This window comes from Triturus cristatus, chromosome 4_2 (genome assembly GCF_964204655.1).
Source record: "Triturus cristatus chromosome 4_2, aTriCri1.1, whole genome shotgun sequence".
Taxonomy (NCBI): Eukaryota; Metazoa; Chordata; class Amphibia; order Caudata; family Salamandridae; genus Triturus; species Triturus cristatus.
This window is the reverse complement of record NC_140586.1, coordinates 929,595,359-929,602,858: the sequence shown is the minus strand read 5'-3', so window position 1 is coordinate 929,602,858 and position 7,500 is coordinate 929,595,359. Positions and strand designations below refer to the sequence as shown.

At 49.5% G+C, this 7,500-nt stretch overlaps 13 non-coding genes across 13 annotated transcripts in view; 9 read left to right on the top strand and 4 right to left on the bottom strand.

The window, feature by feature from the left end:
• Positions 1–279: 279 nt before the first annotated feature.
• Positions 280–353, top strand: TRNAN-GUU (transfer RNA asparagine (anticodon GUU)). Its single transcript has one exon. It is a non-coding gene; the product is annotated as a tRNA-Asn (tRNA).
• A 243-nt stretch (positions 354–596) lies between these two features.
• TRNAW-CCA (transfer RNA tryptophan (anticodon CCA)) lies at positions 597–668 on the top strand. The gene has a single exon. It is a non-coding gene; the product is annotated as a tRNA-Trp (tRNA).
• A 71-nt stretch (positions 669–739) lies between these two features.
• TRNAG-GCC (transfer RNA glycine (anticodon GCC)) lies at positions 740–810 on the bottom strand. The gene has a single exon. It is a non-coding gene; the product is annotated as a tRNA-Gly (tRNA).
• Positions 811–1,976: 1,166 nt separating this feature from the next.
• Positions 1,977–2,050, top strand: TRNAN-GUU (transfer RNA asparagine (anticodon GUU)). Its single transcript has one exon. It is a non-coding gene; the product is annotated as a tRNA-Asn (tRNA).
• A 243-nt stretch (positions 2,051–2,293) lies between these two features.
• On the top strand, positions 2,294–2,365 carry TRNAW-CCA (transfer RNA tryptophan (anticodon CCA)). Its single transcript has one exon. It is a non-coding gene; the product is annotated as a tRNA-Trp (tRNA).
• Positions 2,366–2,436: 71 nt separating this feature from the next.
• On the bottom strand, positions 2,437–2,507 carry TRNAG-GCC (transfer RNA glycine (anticodon GCC)). Its single transcript has one exon. It is a non-coding gene; the product is annotated as a tRNA-Gly (tRNA).
• A 1,154-nt stretch (positions 2,508–3,661) lies between these two features.
• Positions 3,662–3,735, top strand: TRNAN-GUU (transfer RNA asparagine (anticodon GUU)). Its single transcript has one exon. It is a non-coding gene; the product is annotated as a tRNA-Asn (tRNA).
• Positions 3,736–3,978: 243 nt separating this feature from the next.
• On the top strand, positions 3,979–4,050 carry TRNAW-CCA (transfer RNA tryptophan (anticodon CCA)). The gene has a single exon. It is a non-coding gene; the product is annotated as a tRNA-Trp (tRNA).
• Positions 4,051–4,121: 71 nt separating this feature from the next.
• TRNAG-GCC (transfer RNA glycine (anticodon GCC)) lies at positions 4,122–4,192 on the bottom strand. Its single transcript has one exon. It is a non-coding gene; the product is annotated as a tRNA-Gly (tRNA).
• A 1,471-nt stretch (positions 4,193–5,663) lies between these two features.
• Positions 5,664–5,735, top strand: TRNAW-CCA (transfer RNA tryptophan (anticodon CCA)). Its single transcript has one exon. It is a non-coding gene; the product is annotated as a tRNA-Trp (tRNA).
• Positions 5,736–7,026: 1,291 nt separating this feature from the next.
• Positions 7,027–7,100, top strand: TRNAN-GUU (transfer RNA asparagine (anticodon GUU)). The gene has a single exon. It is a non-coding gene; the product is annotated as a tRNA-Asn (tRNA).
• A 243-nt stretch (positions 7,101–7,343) lies between these two features.
• Positions 7,344–7,415, top strand: TRNAW-CCA (transfer RNA tryptophan (anticodon CCA)). Its single transcript has one exon. It is a non-coding gene; the product is annotated as a tRNA-Trp (tRNA).
• A 71-nt stretch (positions 7,416–7,486) lies between these two features.
• The window catches only part of TRNAG-GCC (transfer RNA glycine (anticodon GCC)), a 71-nt gene continuing 57 nt past the window's right edge, over positions 7,487–7,500 (bottom strand). Inside the window, exon 1 of the tRNA in view lies at positions 7,487–7,500. This exon is cut by the window's right edge and continues 57 nt beyond it. This is a non-coding gene — a tRNA (tRNA-Gly).

Below are 7,500 nucleotides of genomic sequence, written 5' to 3'. Positions count from 1 at the left end.
GCCTGACAGGCTGGTAGAACACCACCAGAGGAGCAGATAGCTACGCTAAGAAGGCCACAGAAAAGTCATACATGTATCTCATACACTGGGACTGGTTGTAATACTGGCCCTAACACCATTAGATAGTAGTCTGCGCATCATAACACCCAACAGTGACAAGACACTAAGCAAATGGCAAATGCTGCGTAGGATAAAGACGCCTTATATAACACAAGCTCAAGGCAGGCGCGCACACATAAAGATATATGTTGAGTCTCAGGAGATGTGCTTTTGTCACTAGTCTCTGTGGCGCAATTGGTTAGCGCGTTCGGCTGTTAACCGAAAGGTTGGTGGTTCAAGCCCACCCAGGGACGTTTCCTTTTGCATGCATGAAGCACTTTAATAAATCATAGTAATGTGCCTTTGGTCTAGAGCTCCTGCGTGAGACCCTTTCCCTGAACATTTCAATCCTCTGCGTTCTCTCTGCACCTGCACTCAATTTCATCAATAGGATGGAAAACAAAAAGCCAAACCTTGTAATACAACCCTAGGCATATAAGGAGGTGGGCAAAAATGAAAAGGCTCACAACATTTGCTGATGTGACTCCAAAAGCAAGGACCTCGAGGCGCAACGGTAGCGCGTCTGACTCCAGATCAGAAGGTTGCGTGTTCAAATCACGTCGGGGTCACTGTTTCCCATTTTATGCCCCACTGAGTTCCCATATTTGATTTAGAAAGCAAAGTCAAAAGAACACAGCCTTGCATTGGCCGGGAATCGAACCCGGGCCTCCCGCGTGGCAGGCGAGAATTCTACCACTGAACCACCAATGCTTCACATGTGTAGCTTAGAGACAGAGCTCTGTCCAAGACAGTGATGAGGCGCACGCACTCAAATTGCACACCTATGAACAAAGTGTGTGCAACAGACATTGGAATGCCAACGTTTCACATGATGGCAAGAATCAGATGCAGGAGACTATAAGTATGAATGTTTTTGCATTTGCTGAGGTCACTGGCTTGGGACTAGTGTTGTGGTTATCAGGGCATGATGGCAGGCTGCTCCCGACAGAAGTGGCTCATAGAAGGCAGCCTCCAGATCACCAGCACTATTGTGTTTCAGATCATGTCACTGAGCTCTCCTCCTTAAAAATCCTTCCCACTGTCTTTGCCAAATTCCCTGTCCTCCCCGAAATGCTGGGGTGAAACGGGCAGAGTTCTGCACCCTGCGTCCCTTTATGCGTCCCTAACGCGCTCCCAACGCGGCCTACAGCCCTGGTCGGGCACAGCCCTGGTCGGGCTTAGACCACTGGGGCCTCTGGAGAGCAAGACCTCCAGAAGCCTATGGTCAGGCCTATTGCACAGGCATTTTGTGCCTGGCCATTCCGGGATTGTTGTGTTTCAAGGCCCAGCCATCAATACTAATGTGATGGCTTTCCCTGAGAACCCTCATGTCCCTGTCCTCCCAAGAGCCCGAGCTTTTATGTAAAATAAGGTGTGCACCTTGGGCCTTCCCCTTTGCGCTCTCTGCCCCCTCTCTTTCTCCAAAGCTGAGCTCTGCAGGTAAATGTATCTATCTGAGTGAGGGGCTAGGGAGGGCCTTGCCCAGCAGTCTTACAAAGCAAGAGTTCAGAGAAAGCACCTGCTCTGGGAAGGAGACTCCGCTCACAGAGAAGACAAGTCTAACATGCCACAGTGAAGATTGGATGGGCAAGACACACGCCTGACAGGCTGGTAGAACACCACCAGAGGAGCAGATAGCTACGCTAAGAAGGCCACAGAAAAGTCATACATGTATCTCATACACTGGGACTGGTTGAAATACTGGCCCTAACACCATTAGACAGTAGTCTGCGCATCATAACACCCAACAGTGACAAGACACTAAGCAAATGACAAATGCTGCATAGGATAAAGACGCCTTATATAACACAAGCTCAAGGCAGGCGCGCACACATAAAGATATATGTTGAGTCTCAGGAGATGTGCTTTTGTCACTAGTCTCTGTGGCGCAATCGGTTAGCGTGTTCGGCCGTTAACCAAAAGGTTGGTGGTTCAAGCCCACCCAGGGACGTTTCCTTTTGCATGCATGAAGCACTTTAATAAATCATAGTAATGTGCCTTTGGTCTAGAGCTCCTGCGTGAGACCCTTTCCCTGAACATTTCAATCCTCTGCGTTCTCTCTGCACCTGCACTCAATTTCATCAATAGGATGGAAAACAAAAAGCCAAACCTTGTAATACAACCCTAGGCACATAAGGAGGTGGGCAAAAATGAAAAGGCTCACAACATTTGCTGATGTGACTCCAAAAGCAAGGACCTCGTGGCGCAACGGTAGCGCGTCTGACTCCAGATCAGAAGGTTGCGTGTTCAAATCACGTCGGGGTCACTGTTTCCCAATTTATGCCCCACTGAGTTCCCATATTTGATTTAGAAAGCAAAGTCAAAAGAACACAGCCTTGCATTGGCCGGGAATCGAACCCGGGCCTCCCGCGTGGCAGGCGAGAATTCTACCACTGAACCACCAATGCTTCACATGTGTAGCTTAGAGACAGAGCTCTGTCCAAGACAGTGATGAGGCGCACGCACTCAAATTGCACACCTATGAACAAAGTGTGTGCAACAGACATTGGAATGCCAACGTTTCACATGATGGCAAGAATCAGATGCAGGAGACTATAAGTATGAATGTTTTTGCATTTGCTGAGGTCACTGGCTTGGGACTAGTGTTGTGGTTATCAGGGCATGATGGCAGGCTGCTCCCGACAGAAGTGGCTCATAGAAGGCAGCCTCCAGATCACCAGCACTATTGTGTTTCAGATCATGTCACTGAACTCTCCTCCTTAAAAATCCTTCCCACTGTCTTTGCCAAATTCCCTGTCCTCCCCGAAATGCTGGGGTGAAACGGGCAGAGTTCTGCACCCTGCGTCCCTAACGTGCTCCTAACGTGGCCTACAGCCCTGGTCGTGCACAGCCCTGGTCGGGCTTAGACCACTGGGGCCTCTGGAGAGCAAGACCTCCAGAAGCCTATGGTCAGGCCTATTGCACAGGCATTTTGTGCCTGGCCATTCCGGGATTGTTGTGTTTCAAGGCCCAGCCATCAATACTAATGTGATGGCTTTCCCTGAGAACCCTCATGTCCCTGTCCTCCCAAGAGCCCGAGCTTTTATGTAAAATAAGGTGTGCACCTTGGGCCTTCCCCTTTGCGCTCTCTGCCCCCTCTCTTTCTCCAAAGCTGAGCTCTGCAGGTAAATGTATCTATCTGAGTGAGGGGCTAGGGAGGGCCTTGCCCAGCAGTCTTACAAAGCAAGAGTTCAGAGAAAGCACCTGCTCTGGGAAGGAGACTCCGCTCACAGAGAAGACAAGTCTAACATGCCACAGTGAAGATTGGATGGGCAAGACACACGCCTGACAGGCTGGTAGAACACCACCAGAGGAGCAGATAGCTACGCTAAGAAGGCCACAGAAAAGTCATACATGTATCTCATACACTGGGACTGGTTGTAATACTGGCCCTAACACTATTAGATAGTAGTCTGCGCATCATAACACCCAACAGTGACAAGACACTAAGCAAATGGCAAATGCTGCGTAGGATAAAGACGCCTTATATAACACAAGCTCAAGGCAGGCGCGCACACATAAAGATATATGTTGAGTCTCAGGAGATGTGCTTTTGTCACTAGTCTCTGTGGCGCAATCGGTTAGCGCGTTCGGCTGTTAACCGAAAGGTTGGTGGTTCAAGCCCACCCAGGGACGTTTCCTTTTGCATGCATGAAGCACTTTAATAAATCATAGTAATGTGCCTTTGGTCTAGAGCTCCTGCGTGAGACCCTTTCCCTGAACATTTCAATCCTCTGCGTTCTCTCTGCACCTGCACTCAATTTCATCAATAGGATGGAAAACAAAAAGCCAAACCTTGTAATACAACCCTAGGCATATAAGGAGGTGGGCAAAAATGAAAAGGCTCACAACATTTGCTGATGTGACTCCAAAAGCAAGGACCTCGTGGCGCAACGGTAGCGCGTCTGACTCCAGATCAGACGGTTCCGTGTTCAAATCACGTCGGGGTCACTGTTTCCCATTTTATGCCCCACTGAGTTCCCATATTTGATTTAGAAAGCAAAGTCAAAAGAACACAGCCTTGCATTGGCCGGGAATCGAACCCGGGCCTCCCGCGTGGCAGGCGAGAATTCTACCACTGAACCACCAATGCTTCACATGTGTAGCTTAGAGACAGAGCTCTGTCCAAGACAGTGATGAGGCGCACGCACTCAAATTGCACACCTATGAACAAAGTGTGTGCAACAGACATTGGAATGCCAACGTTTCACATGATGGCAAGAATCAGATGCAGGAGACTATAAGTATGAATGTTTTTGCATTTGCTGAGGTCACTGGCTTGGGACTAGTGTTGTGGTTATCAGGGCATGATGGCAGGCTGCTCCCGACAGAAGTGGCTCATAGAAGGCAGCCTCCAGATCACCAGCACTATTGTGTTTCAGATCATGTCACTGAACTCTCCTCCTTAAAAATCCTTCCCACTGTCTTTGCCAAATTCCCTGTCCTCCCCGAAATGCTGGGGTGAAACGGGCAGAGTTCTGCACCCTGCGTCCCTAACGCGCTCCCAACGCGGCCTACAGCCCTGGTCGGGCACAGCCCTGGTCGGGCTTAGACCACTGGGGCCTCTGGAGAGCAAGACCTCCAGAAGCCTATGGTCAGGCCTATTGCACAGGCATTTTGTGCCTGGCCATTCCGGGATTGTTGTGTTTCAAGGCCCAGCCATCAATACTAATGTGATGGCTTTCCCTGAGAACCCTCATGTCCCTGTCCTCCCAAGAGCCCGAGCTTTTATGTAAAATAAGGTGTGCACCTTGGGCCTTCCCCTTTGCGCTCTCTGCCCCCTCTCTTTCTCCAAAGCTGAGCTCTGCAGGTAAATGTATCTATCTGAGTGAGGGGCTAGGGAGGGCCTTGCCCAGCAGTCTTACAAAGCAAGAGTTCAGAGAAAGCACCTGCTCTGGGAAGGAGACTCCGCTCACAGAGAAGACAAGTCTAACATGCCACAGTGAAGATTGGATGGGCAAGACACACGCCTGACAGGCTGGTAGAACACCACCAGAGGAGCAGATAGCTACGCTAAGAAGGCCACAGAAAAGTCATACATGTATCTCATACACTGGGACTGGTTGTAATACTGGCCCTAACACCATTAGACAGTAGTCTGCGCATCATAACACCCAACAGTGACAAGACACTAAGCAAATGACAAATGCTGCATAGGATAAAGACGCCTTATATAACACAAGCTCAAGGCAGGCGCGCACACATAAAGATATATGTTGAGTCTCAGGAGATGTGCTTTTGTCACTAGTCTCTGTGGCGCAATCGGTTAGCGTGTTCGGCTGTAAACCAAAAGGTTGGTGGTTCAAGCCCACCCAGGGACGTTTCCTTTTGCATGCATGAAGCACTTTAATAAATCATAGTAATGTGCCTTTGGTCTAGAGCTCCTGCGTGAGACCCTTTCCCTGAACATTTCAATCCTCTGCGTTCTCTCTGCACCTGCACTCAATTTCATCAATAGGATGGAAAACAAAAAGCCAAACCTTGTAATACAACCCTAGGCACATAAGGAGGTGGGCAAAAATGAAAAGGCTCACAACATTTGCTGATGTGACTCCAAAAGCAAGGACCTCGTGGCGCAACGGTAGCGCGTCTGACTCCAGATCAGAAGGTTGCGTGTTCAAATCACGTCGTGGTCACTGTTTCCCATTTTATGCCCCACTGAGTTCCCATATTTGATTTAGAAAGCAAAGTCAAAAGAACACAGCCTTGGCCGGGAATCGAACCCGGGCCTCCCGCGTGGCAGGCGAGAATTCTACCACTGACCCACCAATGCTTCACATGTGTAGCTTAGAGACAGAGCTCTGTCCAAGACAGTGATGAGGCGCACTCACTCAAATTGCACACCTATGAACAAAGTGTGTGCAACAGACATTGGAATGCCAACGTTTCACATGATGGCAAGAATCAGATGCAGGAGACTATAAGTATGAATGTTTTTGCATTTGCTGAGGTCACTGGCTTGGGACTAGTGTTGTGGTTATCAGGGCATGATGGCAGGCTGCTCCCGACAGAAGTGGCTCATAGAAGGCAGCCTCCAGATCACCAGCACTATTGTGTTTCAGATCATGTCACTGAACTCTCCTCCTTAAAAATCCTTCCCACTGTCTTTGCCAAATTCCCTGTCCTCCCCGAAATGCTGGGGTGAAACGGGCAGAGTTCTGCACCCTGCGTCCCTAACGCGCTCCCAACGCGGCCTACAGCCCTGGTCGGGCACAGCCCTGGTCGGGCTTAGACCACTGGGGCCTCTGGAGAGCAAGACCTCCAGAAGCCTATGGTCAGGCCTATTGCACAGGCATTTTGTGCCTGGCCATTCCGGGATTGTTGTGTTTCAAGGCCCAGCCATCAATACTAATGTGATGGCTTTCCCTGAGAACCCTCATGTCCCTGTCCTCCCAAGAGCCCGAGCTTTTATGTAAAATAAGGTGTGCACCTTGGGCCTTCCCCTTTGCGCTCTCTGCCCCCTCTCTTTCTCCAAAGCTGAGCTCTGCAGGTAAATGTATCTATCTGAGTGAGGGGCTAGGGAGGGCCTTGCCCAGCAGTCTTACAAAGCAAGAGTTCAGAGAAAGCACCTGCTCTGGGAAGGAGACTCCGCTCACAGAGAAGACAAGTCTAACATGCCACAGTGAAGATTGGATGGGCAAGACACACGCCTGACAGGCTGGTAGAACACCACCAGAGGAGCAGATAGCTACGCTAAGAAGGCCACAGAAAAGTCATACATGTATCTCATACACTGGGACTGGTTGTAATACTGGCCCTAACACTATTAGATAGTAGTCTGCGCATCATAACACCCAACAGTGACAAGACACTAAGCAAATGGCAAATGCTGCGTAGGATAAAGACGCCTTATATAACACAAGCTCAAGGCAGGCGCGCACACATAAAGATATATGTTGAGTCTCAGGAGATGTGCTTTTGTCACTAGTCTCTGTGGCGCAATCGGTTAGCGCGTTCGGCTGTTAACCGAAAGGTTGGTGGTTCAAGCCCACCCAGGGACGTTTCCTTTTGCATGCATGAAGCACTTTAATAAATCATAGTAATGTGCCTTTGGTCTAGAGCTCCTGCGTGAGACCCTTTCCCTGAACATTTCAATCCTCTGCGTTCTCTCTGCACCTGCACTCAATTTCATCAATAGGATGGAAAACAAAAAGCCAAACCTTGTAATACAACCCTAGGCATATAAGGAGGTGGGCAAAAATGAAAAGGCTCACAACATTTGCTGATGTGACTCCAAAAGCAAGGACCTCGTGGCGCAACGGTAGCGCGTCTGACTCCAGATCAGACGGTTCCGTGTTCAAATCACGTCGGGGTCACTGTTTCCCATTTTATGCCCCACTGAGTTCCCATATTTGATTTAGAAAGCAAAGTCAAAAGAACACAGCCTTGCATTGGCCGGGA